This window comes from Netta rufina, assembly GCF_964035555.1.
Source record: "Netta rufina genome assembly, chromosome: 4".
Classification (NCBI taxonomy): domain Eukaryota; kingdom Metazoa; phylum Chordata; class Aves; order Anseriformes; family Anatidae; genus Netta; species Netta rufina.
Genome location: NC_140127.1, coordinates 44,939,300 through 44,958,609, shown reverse-complemented (window position 1 = coordinate 44,958,609; position 19,310 = coordinate 44,939,300). Strand labels below are relative to the sequence as shown.

Here is a 19,310-nt window from a genome sequence, read left to right as displayed (position 1 = left end):
GGCTTTACTACTTAACAAATTCTCTTTGTGTACACTTTCTATACTATCACTTCTGCAGTCCCTCATGCTTAAGTCTGATACTTTTCAGGTACAACTGAAGTTACATAAACGGATATATTGGTCCACACCATAAACTGGATCACTGAGACGATACCACTATTCCTTCTCATCCTCAAAGGAGTTATCTTTTCAACAATCCATTTTAGTGTATAGCCTAACAGCTGTGAGAAAGAGGAAGGAGGCAGGGAATTTCTGAAGCTGCCTTTGCCACTGCTGCTAGTATGCCATGCAATTGTATCTTTACACTGCACATGAATTTCTAATAATAGCTGGGGAACTTCAGAAGCCTCTGCTGGAAAGCAAACAGAAGAAAAACACAATTAGTCAGCATGGAGTCTATTGATCATTGTCCAAGAGGTATTTCCTAACATACTGGAATTAATCTACAGCCTGTAACATTTTCATTCTCCTTAAAGTTTTTTTATTGCAATTTAAATACACAGTACATTCCTCGGAGCTTGTTATATCTTGTGCTTGATTACTTTTCCCTGCCCGCTTGGCTTGTATACTTATCACTAACTCTTGCATTAGAAGGGATAAAAGCTTTGTTCTAAAAAGGTCTGCTGGCTGAAGGAAGCAAACCACTTTCAAGACTTAGCTCTGCAAAGGATCAATGCACCACGGTATTCTGCAGTTAACTGACCTAAATACATCATTGTTCTTGGAAATAATTGTTGACAAAGCCCAGATGCTAGTTTTCATAGATGTTGTCAGAGAACATATCAACCTCTAACATATGTAAGAAAATATAAATCAACAATGGCTACAGATAAGAAGTAAATTTATCTGGCAACACTACTGTAATTGTATAATGTAAATATAACAAGAGAAATACACATGGTCATACTTACTCCTCATTCTGAGTTAGCTTTTTGCCCTCTGCAGACATTGACCCAGATCGTGTTTCTTTTAAACATGTCATTTTGATCCTCTCTGTGCTGCTAAAACAAACCTTTTAACCTATTTTAACATCACTGTCATAGTCAAGGCTGTTTATTCTACATGTGTAATTGAAACAAGACATCAGTCCACACTTTCGTGCCAGACCTCCTGTTTCCCTGATGACTTTTTTTTTTTCTTAAATGTATTACACAAGATGATTTTGTACTTCTTAAGTAAAAGCACCATACTGAAACACTAAGAATGGTCAGCCTATTCAGGGCACTATTACCTACATTTGCTAATTATACAGAAATTCACTTCAGGTGGGCTTTGTTGAGTGTTTTTCTTTTTTTTTTTTTTTTTTTAAACCACAACGGTGGCAATTGCAGTTGTTACATTAACCTCTAAATGATTACCTACCAAAAAATATATTTTTCCAAGATATTTTCAGTTTTTCAGTAAAGCCATCACTGCATAAAACAAAGGAAAATCCCAATATAAGGAAGCAAAGCTACACCCTACTAAACAGGATCAGGATTTTATACAAGTGATTTTCCCCCCTGCCGGTAAAACACAAACCCTTTCCCGTATAGTAATACTGCTTCAGAGGAATTGAAAATTCCTCCACCCAGACGAGCTTACAGTGTGGTGGTTAATGCATCTAAGTAGAAAGTCCTGCGTCAAAGCTACAAGATAGCCTGCTTCAAGAACCCTGACTCTCCAAGGACCTTTTAATGTGTTTGGCTGATCATCAAAACCTGTGTAAGTGCATGCATCAGTGTGCTTTCCCCATGAGCTCAGCACATTTCTCCTCCTACTTTGATCAGCTGTTTCCAATAAAAAAAAATAAGGTAAATAGAGCCTGCATCTGACAAGTTATTCCTTTGGGTAATAATTAGACTACTTTATTCAAGAAAGATTGACAATCCATATCCTGTTTTATTTTTCCTCTAACACAATTCTAAAAAGAAAAGGCTTTGTCCCACCAGTGCACATTCAGGCAGGCTTCAACAACTGAGCCTTCTGAACCTGTAGGAAGCTTAAGCATTACGTATACCCTGAACTACTGAAATCCTTACAAGGGTGGAAAGATGCTCAAGCAAATAGTTCTGGTTGCCCGAGGAACTCCTGCAAACAGTGACGCGGCTTTTGAGCATGGGACTTCTCAGCTTTTCCATGCTTGCAATTTTAGAGTTCACATACCTGTGCTCTGCACCAGTCCTACTTTAGGTGTCTACCTGTTACTAAGTTTAAGTCTTGGATCTTTCTGAAGTGGAAAGGAAAGGTGACCAGCTGCAGAGAATGCAAGTAATCCTTCAGTACTCCTTACTGTCATAAGGAGAACCTTGTTGAGAATTCCTATTAACATACTGAGTTGTGGGTATGTCCCATGCCAGCTAAAGTTATAAAGCCTCATCAGTTATAAACCTAGCACTCTGTACTACTCAGTTATTCCAAACTGACAACACAAAGTAAACAGTCGATGTAGTTAAGACTATACAAAAATTGCAACATAACCTGTAAACTAAGCCATGTAAATGCAATGGCATTAAATGGAGCAGAAATTTACTTTCATAAAACATCAGTGCCACATTACTTACTGGGCTTGGAATAAAGTCAGGATCAAGCTTCGTCTGCTGTGGACCTGAGAGCTGTGCTGGACCTCCAGGAAAGGCACCAGGGTAAGACAGATGAGATCCTGCCATCTGAGGGCCATCATTCACTGTACAGTTACAAACGATCATTAATATAAAGTATTTAAGTTCTGTTACCAATTTAACATCAGTTTTTGCCATACAAATCATTCTTACTTCTGCTAAATGCAACTTCTCCTTCCTGTTTTCAGTAAGTACAAGAAATGGGTTATTTTAGCTTATGCAAGTAAGGTATTTAAAGGTAAACATAAAACTAGGTGTGACAACTCTAGTTCCAAAACTTTTCAGTTATATTTTTTGAGTATTATTAAAGTTTTTGCTATTATATAGCAAAGTAGGATTACCAGTAGAGGTTATTACAGCTACTCAATCCAGACCTTTCATAGAATGGCTTTTATTGGAATGGACCTTAAAGACCATCGACCATCCAGTTCCAACCCCTCTGCCACAGGCAGGGACTCCACTTGTTCCAGTGCCTCACCACCTTCAGAGTGAAGAATTTCCTTTTAATCTAAATCTTCACTCTTTTAGTTCAAAATCATTCCTCTTTGTCCTACCATTATCTTCCTTTATAAAAAGTCACTCTCCACCTTTTTTATAAGCCCCCTTTAAGTACTGAAAAGCTGCAATGAGGTCTCCCTGGAGCCTTCTCTTCTCCACGCTCAACAGTCCCAGCTTTCTCAGCCTTTCTTCACAGCAGGGGTGCTCCAGCCCTCTGATCATCCTCATGGCCCTCCTCTGGACCAGCTCTAACAGATCCACATCGTTCTTGTGCTGGGGGCCCAGACCTGGATGCAGCACTCCAAGTTGGGCCTCATGAAGGCAGAGCAGAGGAGGACAATTCCCTCCCTTGACCTGCTGGCCTCACCTCTGTTGATGTGGCCCACGACGTAGTTGGCTTTCTGGATTGCAAGTGCATACCGAAGGTTCATGTTGAACTTCTCATCCACCAGAAACCCCAAGTCCTCCACAGGGCTGCTCTCAGTGAGTTCTTCCCCAAGTCTGTGCTCATGTCTGGGATTTCCCCGACCCAGGTACAGCACCTTGCACTTGGACTTGTTGAACCTCATTAGGGTCATATGGGCCAACTTCTCAAGTTGGTCTAGATCCGTTTGGATGGCATCCCTTCCTTCTGCTGTATCAACTGTACCACTCAGCTTGGTGTCATCTGCAAACTTGCTGTGGGTGCACTCAATTCCACTATGTCACTGATGAACACAATAAATAGCACCGGTCCCAAGATGGACCCCTGAGGGACACCACTTGTCACTGACCTCCACCTGGACATGAAGCCATTGACCACCACTCTCTGGGTGTGACCTTCAAGCCAACTCCTTATCCACTGAATGGTCCACCCTTCAAATGCATCTCTCTCCAATTCAGAGATCAGGATGTCATGTGTCAAAGGCCTTGCAGAAGTCCAGTTAGATGACATCGGTCAGTCTTCCCTTGTTGACTCATGAAATCACACCACCACAGAAGGCCACCAGATTGGTCAGGCAGGATTTGCCCTTGGTGAAGCTGTGCTGGCAGTCTCAGACAGCTCCTTGTCTTCCATGTGCCTTGACACTGCTTCCAGGAGGATCTGTTCCATGAACTTCCCAAACACAGACTTGAGACTCCATAGGGTCTAACCCTAACCCTAACCCTAACGGCCCGCGCGGATCTAACCCTAACCCTAACCCTAACGGCCCGCGCGGATCTAACCCTAACCCTAACCCTAACCCTAACCCTAACCCTAACCCTAACCCTAACCCTAACCCTAACCCTAACCCTAACCCTAACCCTAACCCTAACCCTAACCCCTAACCCCTAACCCCTAACCCCTAACCCCTAACCCTAGCCCTAATCCTAACCCAAAAAAAGAAAACCCTAGCCCTAATCCTAACCCAAAAAAAGAAAACCCTAACCCTAACCCTAACCCTAACCCTAACCCTAACCCTAACCCTAACCCTAACCCTAACCCTAACCCTAACCCTAACCCTAACCCTAACCCTAACCCTAACCCTAACCCTGTAGTTCCCTGGGTCCTCCTTTCTATCCTTTTTTAAAAAGGAGAGTGATTCTTCCCTTTTTCCAGTTACCAGGAACTTCACCTGACTGCCAGGACTTTTCACACATGATGAAGAGTGGCTGGGCAATGACATCAGCAAGTTCCCCCAGGACCCTGGGATGCACAGCATCGAGCCCCATAGACTTGTACATCTTCAGTTCCACCAGGTCTTGAACATGTTCTTTGCTTACTGTGGGAGGGACTCTGCTCCCCCAGCCCCTGCCTAGAGGTTCAGGAATTCAAGAGATGTGTGTGGGAAATCTGACTGGCAGCAAAGACTGAAGCAAGGTTGTTGAATACGTCAGCCTTCTCCATGTCCCTTGTTATCAATTCTCCCTTCTCATTTATCAGAGGATGTTACACTCTTCTTGGCCTTTCTTTTCTGGCCAGTGTACCTCCAGAATCCCTTAATATCTATATTAGTTTATTAATAACCCCTTTAACAGGTTCATTGGTGAGCACCGGGTCCAGTAACAGGTTGGGTTGCCTAATACCTGGACGAGGAAGTTATCCTCAATGCACTCCAGGAATCTTCTGGATCACTTACAGCCTGCTGTGTGGCCTTCCCAGCAGAAATTTGTGTGGTTGAACCAGCTACCCATCAGGATGGGTGCCTGTGTGCATGATGCTTCTTGCAGCTGAAGCAGGAAAGCCTCATCAACAGGCTCCCCTTGATCAGGCAGCCTGCAGGAGACCCCAACCACAAGGTGTCCTTTATGGGTCTGGTCCTTAACCTTTACCCACATGCTCTCAGCCTGTCTGTGGCTGTTTCTCAGAGCCAGCCCTGTGCAATCTATCCATTTCTCAACATCCCTGCCCCTCCTTCCCCGCCTGTCTCTTCTGTAAAGCTTGTAGCCCTTGATTCCAGTGTTCCAGCTGCATCAGTGAGAATCAGTCAATGCAAACCAGCCTAGTTTGACAATTAAAATGCCAGCTGTTTTACTCACTTGTGACAGGTAAGAAAGCACATTCTTTGTATTCAATTACAAATCTTTATTGCTATTGTTTTTTTACTATAGTAAAGAGGAGTATCTAAAAGGAGTATATGATTCCTTTCTGCGTCTTGTGCCTTTACCCGATACTGAACAAACATTGTTTCTGACACAAATTAATCTCCTTTTTCTTGTTAAGTTCTCAATAGAGTGATGAACTTTTGAGCAAAACTATATCCTGCCTTGAATGCACTGACAGGCAATAACAACTTCCATCTACACAAAGGCAATTAAGTTTTCATTTTTCCAAGACAGCAGAACATCAGCTGTGAGTGGTCACCGTTCCACTAGTGATTCTCAATACATTTGTTTGTTTGTTTTCAATTAGATGCCAAACATTATTCTTTACCTTGCTGAGGATGATATCCAGGCCCTAGAGGCTGTCCTGGAAGCTGTTGCAAGTTAGGATTCAGAGGGTCAGATCCAGGGATCCCATCTTGTCTGGCCATAGTAGGCAATGAAGGTTAATCACTAAGGCCACTGAAATTATTTGCTGGTGGAGGAACCAGGTGGCAAAGCCATTTGCTGCTGTGTCAGAGGTGTTGGCTGTGGACCCTGAAAAGATGCTGGATGCCCGGAAGATATGTGAGAGCTCGGAGTAGTGCCAGGACCTGAGCAAGAAATTATTTATCAAATGAGTCAAAAACGACAACCTACTAACTCTGTGTGAAAGACATTCTATTTTTACTCCATATATTTGTAACATACAGGGAATATTGAGTTACATACTGACATGCTTCATTAAGCAGATTCTGAATGTCTGTTCATAAAACAAATCAGACCTCACAGCTGAAGTATGAACTGATTCAGATGTTCGGTTTTATTTCCTTCAGCTTTATTTTCAATAAAACCCTACAGCTGGGGTGGGTGGGGAAAGAGAAAAGGAGGCCAGTCTTCAACAATTCTTGGTTGGAGTACACATAAATCACTATTGGCTTTTGATTTAAATGTAAATTTTATTTAAATTCTTAATGTGAAACAACATTCCTTTTGGCTTAATAATCAATTTCTCTTACGTAGTTTTTTTTTTGTTTTGTTTTGTTAGTTTGATCTTCCCATTTCACCATGACAAATTAAATGGAATTTAAACCCACTCAATCTGTTTTACAACCATCTTCCAGTTTTGATGTTAAAAGATGAAATGTGGAAATTATTTTGCATCCACTGGTGAGGAATAGTTTGTTGCTTGTAAGATCCAGATTCCAATAGAATTAAGAGGACCCTGCAAGTGGTTTTCTTTTTGAGACTTAAAATCTATAAATGTTCTTTACTTTACAAAACATGCATTTTTAGTCAAACATCCCCCAAAAGACCTATGGCAAATTAATCTTCAAAAATGCTAAAAAGTAGCAAATTAGGTTTGGAGGAAAAAGACTAATGTTAGTAAACAAATATTAAAATTTATCTTCTGTCAGACTTGTGAACTGAAAAAAGTGTCACATGCAAGTCATGCTCAGGATCTCTACTGGTACACACAAACATTGCTCCAGCAGCACCACAAGCCATGAATTTCAGTGCTCAGTCAAGTTACACCAACTTAGCCTTACCTCTAAGCAAAAATCAGAAGAATAAAACCCAACACAGTGGCATAACTATAAAGATCCCAGGTCTTCAGTGGTCTGAAGGGTATCTCAACATTCCCACATGTAACAAGATCAGCAAGAATGTTACATAATTGTTGCTGGTGGCAATATAACAAGGCAGGAAGAAAAACAGTTCTTTTTGCTCTAAATAATACCAGTCGCCGCATATGAAGTGCTACTGTTGAAGTGCTGGGCCAAGCTTCATCCTGTATAGAACTATCTGACTTAATCATGCACTTGCAGTTCTGTATACCAAGGCTGAATTCAAGTCAAAATTATTTTTTAAGGTGAAGAAGCAAGTTTTCACAAGCCATTGTGCAAATGGAGGGTCAGACCCCTGGCAGTTACACAACTTTCATTAAACTCAATTTAGTAGTCTGTCAAGTCAGAGAATGAACACTGATATAACATCAGTGCAGCTCCAACTGAAAAGTTCATCTTTACACATATCTTATGATACAGCCACTAAAGTGATCTTAGTTTAGTAAACTCATCCTTATGAATGCCCTGGCCACAGAGGAACAAGATGCTAACTACATTCCACTGCTTTCCAGTCAAATGGTAAATTTGACCAGGAAATACTCAGAAAAAGCAGATATGGTCACTGTCCTGACAGCTGGCTAAAACTTAGGGAAGAGAATCAGTATTTTGCTGGGCTGGTCAGGTCACCTTGACTTTCATTTTCCTTGTTTTCAGGACAACCACTGCTTCTCCCTGTCCATTCGTACACTTTTTATTTATTTATTTTTTTTTTAAGAACAGATGACCAGTCTCTGTGGGTCTGTTTTACACAGTTGTAACACACAGACAACAGGCTTCCTATTCCGATGCTTCATAAAACATATGCATGGCTTTACTTGGACACAAATAACTTCACCACAACTAAAGAAGCACAGAAGCAGATTAAGGCTTCAATCAACTGAAACAAGTACGTTTTTACATGAAATTAAATTCACTAAAGCTAAAATAGCTATAGGTACATGAACTCTAATTTTGTCACTCATGGGAGGTCAGCAAAATAATTAACAATTGACAGAATTAAGAGTTAAGTGCATCTACCCACTTACAACCCACCCTGCAATACAATCACTCTGTGATCAAGCTTATCCACCCTATCCTTTCATTCCCTCATACCATAATTTTTCCAAGATTCATTTTTACAGCTTCAACCTGTCCCTAGTTTTCTCCCTTACCCACTCCTATCTCCTTCATTGTTTCCTGTAAGTTCTGGAGGCAGGAAAACAACACTTAAATTCTTCATAATTAACATCAGACTAACTGACTGAGCAAGAGAGCAGCAGTCATCCATCTGAAAAATTATATCAAACCTGCATTCTAAAATGTCTTTAAAGTACCCTACAGATCCTTGGCTGTGATACCACAGCAACGAAGCAAAGGCAAGAGAGGGGAAAAAACCTACAGTTATATAGGCATGTACCAGCTTCTAGTCAAAACTCACCAGCAACTATTAATTTTTTAAATTACAACTCCTCGGTACCTCACAAAGGAGAATTAATACATCAGAAAATAACTAAAAAAAAAAAAGCAACTTATATGTAAGTGCTCTTCAGAAAGCACTTCTAACACCTTCTGCTTTTAAGCAATGAGTCTAAGGTTCAGGCAGAAATAATAGTTAAAAATAAACAATTCATGATAAAAACCTGACTTGTTCTAAAAATTGAATTAATGAGATTATAGATTATACCGTATGATCTAGCAGCTTAACATCACAGAGAACTGAACTAGAAAATCCAGTTCAGAACTGGAGTAAGTCAGAACTGCTGAAGATAAAAGGGATGCCATACTTAAATGCCAGTGAAACAGCCAAAGAGAGGTCAAATAACTTAGATCTCATGTATTAATTCTTAAAAGTCACCTGTGCGCTGGCCGTGCCGCTGCATTGGGCCCGTTCTGGAAGTTGGTCTGGTTGAACTGATGTGTACCAGGTGGTGGAGGCCCAACAGTGGCTGAAGATTCAAGAGGCAGAGTTGATTTTGACATACCTGCCAAACAAGAAGCACTTTTATTTAAGAAACCTTACAAAAAAAGAAAAAAAGAAAAAAAAAAAGCACAACATCATCAAAAACTACAAGTGTACTGCCCTGCTCTAAAAATAAAAATAGCAGCTCCAGGTGGCCCTATTTGATTAGGGGGGGTGGACAAGATGACCCCCAGAGGTCCCTTCTAACCACAGCCTTTCTGTAAGAAAGGAGAGATTTTTGGTCAGCTATAAAAGCAGGTATGAAAAAGACAGCAAAAAAGGAACCAACCAGTAGTTGGTAACTTTCCAGCAAAAGAACCCAAGAAGGACCGTGAGAAAGAATCAAGAATGGAGAAACAGATATAACATTCTAATAAGCCAATTACCAGAAACAATTCTGCTTACATTTAGCATTGGGTTAAAGTAACACAACTCCTGCCATCTTTAAAAAGAATATTTTATATATAAAACAAACAAGCAAGCAGTTTGATATTTGGTTCTGTTATTACCCCACCCAATCACAAATACTGAGTTTAATGTAAATTACCATAATCTGACTGGTATTAAAAAATAATTCAGACATCTTTACTACTTTAACTGTCATTTTCCTCTGTGAAGTCATGCTGAGACGATCCCTCTCTTTCTTCCCTATTTTGCCTAGGTGTGTTAATAGACTTAATGAAGAAAGAGGGAATCTTACTTCTGGGATATTTCCCACAGTCCCAATTCACAAGTTTAGTATGCCTAAAGTTTGCTGAAATTAGACCAGTTCACTTAAATTAGACCAGCAAAACAGGCTTCACAGAATCACAGAGTCATCTAGGTTGGAAGAGACCTCCAAGATCACCCAGTCCAACCTCTGATTAACAAGTGCTCCACTAAACCACATCACTAAGCTCTACATCTAAACGTCTTTTAAAGACCTCATTTCTATGCTCTTAAATTTATTTTGTTGATGTTTTGTTTTTTAAGATCTCAGCCACTACATTCTCACTTACTATACTTCTTGAAAAATTTGAAGCCACATACCAAGTTAAAATGAATGAAACAGAAAGGAGAGATAGTAACAGTCTGGTTTATCTTTTGGATGTCAAATTACATCATCTGTAGCATGATTTCATTTGTAAACAGCAAACAAGCCATCTGCATATAAAAGCTACCCAAGTTCCCTTTCCTCATGGAAGATAACTGTGGTCAGAAAGCAGATAGGCTCCACTTACTGAGCATTATCCAAACACGTCACTCAGCAAGCAAGCTTAAGTAGTAAAACATCAACCTGTATTTATAGGCACATTTGTGCTCAGGAATCTGGTTGGACACAGGTCCTACTGCAAAGAATACAACCTGTCTCTGAGAGCCTTCTTGCCATTAAGACATAGGAGTTGAGAAACATTTCTTTATTCACAGAATTTTGTTGTTGTTGTCTGCATTAACACCTGTATTAGGTTAATCACAGCACAGCACTGGGCACTGGTGCCTACTGCTTCCCGGATATTGGAATTCACACGCAGAGATCAGAATCCCACTACCAGGCATCTTACATCAACACCTGGGCACAAACAGTAACACAGGCAAAGCTGGGGCAGGATCCTATTGCGTCAGCAGTGTAAAGCTGAGCACCTTGTGTTGACATAAGTATGATGAAGAGATGCAAAACACCAAAAGAGATACAAAAAGACATCAGATAAAAACAGATCGAAAACATATTTTAAGCCAATTTCGTACCTGGTTGAGGCACTGCGTATGAGGAGTTGGGATCGTCATAATGCCCATAACAAAGTGAAGAATTAGGTGGTCCAAAACTTTTAGAAAAGCCTCCCATTCTTGGCTGGGACTGGGAATACGGAGGAGCCACAACATAACCTTGTTCACTCATGCTGGCAATATTCTTACTCCATGTATGGGGTTCTCCTTAATGAACTGCAAAAGAGAAAGTGACACCTGTTACTACTCTTCACTCTTTGGACATTTTAAAAGGCCGAGAATTACACTTCCAAAAAAAAACTAAGACAAACCTGGAGGCAAAAATGGATTTGGAGGTCAGGGGAAAACGATGCTTTTATTTGACTGCAACTGGTTGGCTGCTTTCCTTATCACTGCATGAATTCGAACAATTCACTGAATTTATCTGAACAGGATTCACCTCTCCCAGACAAGAGAAAAACTGTAACTAAAGGATGTATAGGTGGAAGAAAACATCTCAAATTATTCTCTTCACAAGGAAAAAACAGACTTCTGCTACACCTGCAAAATAGACAGTGTATCCACACGCCAGATACCAGGTACTTTGAAAAATCAGGAAAAGCAGAGAGAACAGAACTACTAACAAATCCTTCTCCAATGCTAGCAGACTTGTTTTGGATGGGGTATGGAACATAGTACCAGCTCTTCATCAAACCTTCCACATCATCCCCACTCCCAGAAAGTGAGTAAAACCTTGCTTTCAATGCTGGTGAAACTGTGAATAAATTATAGGATGGACAGAGATCCTATTTCTAGCTGTCTTCCACATTACTGGCCCAGACCTGAGCAGGCTTTTTTACTAAAGGACTCTGTAGTGTGATGAAATAGAGCACAAGGCACTCCACAAGTGAGAGGCTGTTCTCTGAGGGCAGTATGCCCTCAACAGTACCATATACTGTCCAAACTGTTACCAGGCATCTTTTACCTAAGCTTTCAAATCTTGATTCTGTTGTTTTCAGAGAAAGGAGAAAAACAACAAGAAAACACCAGAATTTGACTGAAAGCAATCAAAAGAAGTTTTCTGATGATGAGGACATTCACAAGACATTTAATCTCTTTCCCGCAGTGATTTTTCCTGCAAGATACTTCTAAGAAGCTTTCAGAAACCAAAAAAATCCGATGAATGCTACACTACTAAATCAGATGACTGTATTTTACATGAAGTTTCCAAATACAGAGCACTTTCCACCAAGTGATCTGAAAAGTTACTGACGTACACTCTGCAGCCTTGATCGCCAACTTTCACTTTTGTAAGATTCCTCACTTTTGATTGCATGTTGAATTTAACAAAAATAGAATACCACTAACTTTCTTTAAACCCAGATTAAAAGTGTTTTCAGAAATGATGAGGATCTGAGTGTGCACTTAGTGCTTCTGTGAAGCCCCAACTAGGGCATCCTCAAAGAACTAGAGATCCATTACCTAAACCAGTATTCCATACGTGAAATATTCCTTTGAAATAGCTTTGCCAGCCACCTGTATTTCACATTCCTTGGATTGCAGCATGAGGTGATCTTTTGAGTATGCAGGCTGGATCAAGAATTGCAATCCAGTAGCACGCATGAAGGCGTCATCTAAATCAGATACACCTACAAGACCACGAAATAGACAAAGTCACACTGCACTGACACATGTCAGTAGAGAAAAGCTATGGCTCATCACAAACGTATAAATATTTTAAATATATAAAAAGTCAGCGATTTGCACTTCAAGACAGCTGCAATAGCCAACACCTGTGACACTGTGACAGCATCCATGGGAAATGACTTCCCCCACAGCTTCCTCGCACACAGCCACGCAAAGCCTTGCCACATCCAAATTGCCACAGGCAGTATGAACACGCAGAGGTTGTGCTGGACAGAGACAGGAACTCCGAACCACACAGAGGGAGGGCAACGCAAGCTTATCCAACACAGTTCCAGATTTCACTTAACACTGAGCATGTTTAATCCCATCTCAGATACATACATAGAGAAACACGCAATGACACTGGTTTGGAGACAACACCTAAGGTACCAATATCACAGATCCCTTAAGATTTCAGTGATCAGGTTCTGATGAGACATACAGATTCATTCTGGAAACGGCACGAGAAAGATCAGAGGATCAACTAAACCGAGGGCTTCCCCGGGGTTTGTTTACCACCATGCCATTACACAAAAGGACAAAACAAGGTTCTGTCTCCCTCTCTTAATGCCCGGTGACCTTACGCCCCGTGGCCTGAGGACCAGCAGCGACACAAACACCTCGGCCGCCCCCCCGCTCTTTATTGCTACCGCACACACCTGGGGGCAGCTCGGAAGGCGCAGCCTCAACTTCCCCGAGCCTCAATCGGGACCCACCCGGCACCTGCGCGCCGCCGCAGCCCCCTCCCTCCCGCTGCCCCCCCTGCGCGGCCGTTAGGACCGTTAGAACCGTTAGGACCGTTACCTGGCCGTTACCCCCGGCCGCGCGCGCCGCCGCTCAGCCGAGTGCCACGTCCGAACCCGCGCGCGCGCCGCCGCCGCTCTCTCCCCCCTACACCCCGCCGGGAGCGCGCCCGGCCCCGACGGCTGCGCCTGCGCAGTGCGCGCCGCGGAGCCCAGCCCGCAGCGGGCGGGTTGGGGGAGCTGTGAGGGGCTGCAGCGGCGCGGCCGGCGCTCTGGTTGGGCTTTGTCCCGCTGTGCGGGGACACGGTTCCTCTCCAAACGCAGACAAGCATTAAAAATGCAGGCACTTTTCCTCACGTGTGCGTTTAAAGCGCCTGTCTGCGGCAATACGTATGCATGTGTTTATAGACGCAGAACTACGCCCCCCGAATATCCAGAGTGAAGCACTGCCCAGGTGCTGCACCTGTCTGCCTGCTCTGCTTTGGGTCAGTGTCCCAGCACGATTACAAACACCGCCTGGGTTACAGCACAGAAACAATGGTTTTCTAATTAACAAAGTAGAAACATGGGAGTAACACAAGGAAGATGTACTGGTCAAGTTTGCCTGTCAAAAAATGAGCTTTGTAGTGTTGAGGTTAAAAAAAAAAAAAAAAAAAAAAAGGCAGACAATTAGCAAAAGAAAAACAAAAAGTCATTCAATTAAAGACAGCTTCAGAATTCAAGTGTACGTGGAGTTCAGGCTTCATAGGCCTCATCCTTTGAGCGTCTGTTCTACAACCGCATTAAGCTTTTGGGGCTGAATGGAGCTAAACATGGAGCTAAATCTCAGTAGTGGATATATCAGACAAGATTATCCAAAACATTCATTCCTATACAAAATAATTCTGTAAAACTAACAATGCCTTTGAAATAGATGTCAGAAATGGCGGGGCATCCTTTACATGACAGACATGGAAGAAGCCTCTGAAGGCAACACAAAAAGGCAAGAACGAGTCCTGATGAGGCTTTGTACCTGCTCTCCAGGGCTGGACTCACCACTGAATGGCATAAGCTGACTTTCTGGATGTTATTAGAATTAATGCTGTTGGATATTCTGCTCAAACTTTTCCAACTTCTCACTCTTGTCTAACCAGAATGGAAAACTTGGTCAAGAAGGTGACAAGCATCAGTTCAACTGCATCAGCTGCATGTGGTTTTGGCTGCGGAGTATCAGTGACTGTTTCATAAGTAAGATGCAAAACAATGCCTGTCATCATCGCCGCGCTGCCTTTTCACCCGTTGTCCCTCACTCTTTGCTGGTTATATGGATGCATACAGTTACCTTCAGTTACACAGAACTGTTTTGAAATACCATGCCACTGAGAGGAAAATAACGATGCTAAGTTTGGACATCCCCTATTTTGCTGTGGAGCCTAGCAAGTCACTTGTCCCGCCAGCCCTGTTGTGTCTAGCTTGCAGCTATTAACAGTAAGCAGCTGTGGATAATTCAGCACAGAAGAGCCTTGCGCTAACTTGGCCACTGAATACTTACTATCAGATTTCTCCTCCCTGAAATCAGCTCTAATGAAGCTGAAAGAGGAGATCAGCAAGAGATCACATAGAGAAGCTATGCCATTGCCAGTTCTTCCCCCATTTCAGGCCAGTTCTGGAAATGGATCAAAACACCTCTTTTTTGGAGGCCACAGCTTGGCTTCCATCTGCCATTAGCGTGGAATGCTGAGACAAAATGTACCCAGCATGTCATGGTCCTGATGTTTTGAAACTACAAGTAATATTTATCTGCAGTTTCCACCTATAAACATTAAAAGTAATTTAATGTCTTCAATTTTAGAAATGTGGAAACATCATTAAAGATTTAAGTGCATTACTGATCTGGAAAGTAATTTCATAAAAATGGCATTGCAGTATCACTGAACTGTTGTCACTTCATTTTAGTTAAATTGTTTAAATTAAACTTTACCATGAAATCTATGAGTCAGACTGATTTCTTCTCTATCATCACCAGTAATGAAGATCTTGTAAGTTAAAAAGTCAGTTCATCCTGAAGTTGTACCTATACAACACTACTGAGAACCAACGTGATTTACTTAAGACCTAGTTTGGAGTTAGTATTGGTGAAGTCAGTAGAGGAATTTGTCTAAATATAGATGCTTTTCTTCATCCCAATTAAAAAAATAGCAAATCCTCTGCCACCAAAATCTCTAAAGTTTTCAGATTTTTTTAATTAGTTCTGAAACAAAGAAAACAAATAGTCTTCCATCATCTTGGGAGATACTGGTTACAGAACCCAAACAAACTAACTCAGAACCCAAAGAAGAGTAACTCAAAACTTTTTTTTTTTTTTTTTTTTTTTTTTGTGGGGTGGGGAGGGGGAAGTGGATTAATGACTTTAATTCATAGAACCATAGAACAGCTCGGGTTGGAAGGGACCTCAGAGACCATCTAGTTCCAACCCCCCTGCCAAAGGCAGGGATACCACCCAGTAGATCAGGTTGCCCAAGGCCTCATCCAGCCTGGCCTTGAACACCTCTAAGGATGGGGCATCCACAGCTTCTCTGGGCAACTTGTGCCAGTGCCTCACCACCATTTAAGTGAAAAATTTCCTCCTAACATCTAATCTAAATCTCCTATCTTTTAGTTTACAACTATTCCCCCTTGTCCTGTCATTATCAAAGCTGCCATAAGGTCACACTGGAGCCTTCTCTTCTTTAGGCTGAACAGCCCTGGCTCTCTCAGCCTTTCTTCATAGGAGAATTATTTGGGATTAATAATTATTTGGGATTGATCTGTTCCCTGAAATAACTACTAGTGGCCTACACAGCCACTCACAGACAAACTGTGCAGAACTCCATATCTCTATGTCATAGGACATTAAGATAATGCATGTTTCAGGGAAAGCTAAATCCTTACCTAACCTTTTCATTTAGAGAACATCTTTAGAATATAGCCTTAGCACAAGCTGCCAGGAATAATGAGAACAGCACTGTGATGCATGAGATATGAACATGTTATCTCTCCTGGATAGCTATACTACAACTTTTGCAACAGTTAACATTGATTGTGTTAACATATAGTTGTGACAAGACAAGTGTCTGCAGTTCAGTGCTATATGAAATATTATCTATCAAATATATTCTGAACTATTCTGTAAGGGAAGATGTAGACAATATTGGGTATGTTCTTTAAATAAAAGACTATTTCATCACAAGGAATAGTTCATAAAACTCCAAAGGTTCTACATACTAGAAGACTTTTTGTTGTTTTTGATACTGTATTTTTTTTTTCTCCACTTAATTTCATTTGTATGTCCAGTAGACATAACAATAGGTTTGGTTGTGATAACATCAGAAGGGTCCTAAAGCTATTTATATATAAAGTTGCCTTTCTTTTTCCTGTGTTGCTTACATATACTCACAAAAATCTTCTCTAACGTTTTGTCTTCTGTATAGTTAAGATCTATGGAGAACAATTTATGGTTTGCTGTAAAGCACTTCGCAAGCAAATGAAAATGCATATTTACAAAGGTTGCATTTTTGTTTAAAACACAAGAAAACTTTAAAAAAGCAATCAAATATGGAAGGGACATTTTTTCTTTTTTCTTTTTCTTTTCTTTTTTTTTTTCAGGAAAGAAAAAAAGTGTGATGATGAGGTCAGCCTAAAAAAATGTGAGAAAAAGGAAAGATGTAATATTTCAGGAAACAGCACCCTACTGAAAGAAGAAACGGATCAGTGTTGTGACTCAGTTGCATTTCTAATATAAAAAGCTAAGCACACTGAAAACATATATAGGGTTACAACAGAAGTGAATACTGATCTCTTTGTTAAATAATCTCAGTGGCAGTCAGAAAATATTATTGGAGTACGCCCTTTAAACACTGCCCTATATAAAATAAAAACACAGACAGCAAAGGGTTTTTAGAATATTACACTGATCTAGCTGCTGTTATATAGGGAAAATAATTCAGTAATGTTAAAATGCTGGGCATATATTTGTTACTACATAATTTTCTCCTAAATAACTGGTGTTAGTTAGGTACTTCCTACAGTGACTATCCACTGTCCACTAGTCCTATTTCATGGGGCCACATTAAAGGAAGAATTAATTCCTTACCCCTTTTTTTGCAATATCAAAACCAAAGAAGCAGCTGGTCAGAGTACCCAAAACCAAAATCAGGTCTGGCCAGAGGGGCCACTGAGACACAGTTAAGAATTGCTGAGCACATGAATCGTACAAACAATTCTCCCTTTTCCTTCTTGCTAAGTATGGACCTACTGCTCCACAGTGGTCAAGGCTGTTCTACCTCAGGTTGCTTTCAGAATAAGAGGTCATGACCCTCATTATAGTTTCCCAAATATTTTAGATGAATAAAAGCGTAAATCCCAGCACCCTGCTGAAATTCCAAGTGATAAAATTATAGTCTGTCTATTTGAATTCTTCTGCAAATTCATTTAAACTGAATATTACTCTCTGTTCCCTATTGTAAACTGTGCAATTTTGTTGCTCTTGTACAATTGCTGGTTGCCTTTGTGCAGTTGCATTGTTCCACCCTAGAAATGGTTGCATTTTGTTATACTCTGCATTGGCAGAGGAAAGGAAGGACTGGGAGTGTGTCATTCCCTCCCAGTCCCAACCCTCTTTAAATGTCACTGGCAACTGGTCAATCCCCAGTGACAGACCCTTTTGTCTTCACGATCCCTAGCTTCCCCCAACAGACGACAAAAAACAACCATTACAGAAGACAATCCAATTCTTGCCTACCTCAAAGAGTGTTGATAAAGTTTACTGGCATATTTGTAAAACATGAAATTATGCTTACAGGCAAAACACAATATGCAAGTATTTAATGCTATTATTTACCCAGGAGACTCTCTCTGGGTCTTTTGAATAGGGTACTAGCCTTAAAGCCAAGCTTGTGATTTCTTGTTAGCTTGATCTCTAGGACCTAAAACCGCTTTTTCTGTGAAAATCAGTAAGACAGAAATGATTATAAAATGCTCTAAGGTCCACCAGTTCTGTTCAAGTTAAACATTACAAAAGTGCATGTGCTTTAGAAAACTCACTGTGGCTGCTTCTTCAAGAAGAATTTTCTGGCTAGTTCAGGCCTCTTGATTTTTCAGTATCTGAAACCTGCAAGGCTCCTCTCCTTCCTTTCCCTGGCTGTTGCTATTTTGGTTTTCTAATGAAATCAGCATTCTTGCAACTCGATCTGGAACATTTACAGGAGATAGATTCAGTGTTCTGAGAAAACTGCTGTGATGTTTCAGTTGGGGAATTTCAATTATAATTTTTAATTAATTTAGTTCTGTCTAAGATGCATGAAAGAGGAAGATCGCAGTACTAGATCTTAAAAAAAAGAACTCAAAACTTGATTACCCTGCTGTAATTGCTACATAACAAACTGTAACATAAAAACAGAGAACTTCTCATTAAAATCCGATGAATAATGTATGATATATAAAGCACTGTGAATAAACATTAAGCCATCAGTGACAGCCTGAGAAAGGACAGCAGAAAGTTATGTGATCCTCTCCCTGCTTGCCTGATGAATGTATGGAATTTCTCAAACTTAGATACATTTCACTTCTACATTCAAAAGCATCTGAATTAGCTTTACTTTCATCGGCTTTCATTTTGTTTCCTGCCCACGTATAAAATTTCTGATGTGTTAGTGGAGTCTTGCTAGAAAGAATACTCTAATAAGTGTACTGTCATAAAAAGGAAACTGGGTATATTTCTACTGTTATTAGCAAGTCATATTTGTTACATATAATCGACTGCCTACAGAAACTTAGGTAATTCCCTTTGTCTGCTCAGTTGGTATCACCAACTGTGTTAAGTTTATTTCTGTTTGTTAGTACTGACACCTTCATAACTGTTGAATGAATATACTGTATAAGAAAGACAGCTTTTCAAAATCACTAGGAAAGCACCTAAGATGCCAATGCTTTTGTGTTTATTCACACTAACATTCACCATCTTTCTGCTTTACAC

General features: G+C 40.7%; 1 pseudogene across 1 annotated transcript in view; it reads right to left on the bottom strand.

The window, feature by feature from the left end:
- The window catches only part of LOC311209471 (protein transport protein Sec24D-like), a 125,992-nt pseudogene that overhangs the window by 34,682 nt on the left and 72,000 nt on the right, over nt 1–19,310 (bottom strand). Inside the window, exons 5-8 of the transcript XR_014619366.1 lie at nt 10,932–11,126; nt 9,102–9,228; nt 5,992–6,253; nt 2,544–2,665 (exon numbers count right to left, since the gene is read on the bottom strand). The product of XR_014619366.1 is annotated as a protein transport protein Sec24D-like (transcript). The remainder of the gene's footprint in view (nt 1–2,543; nt 2,666–5,991; nt 6,254–9,101; nt 9,229–10,931; nt 11,127–19,310) is intronic.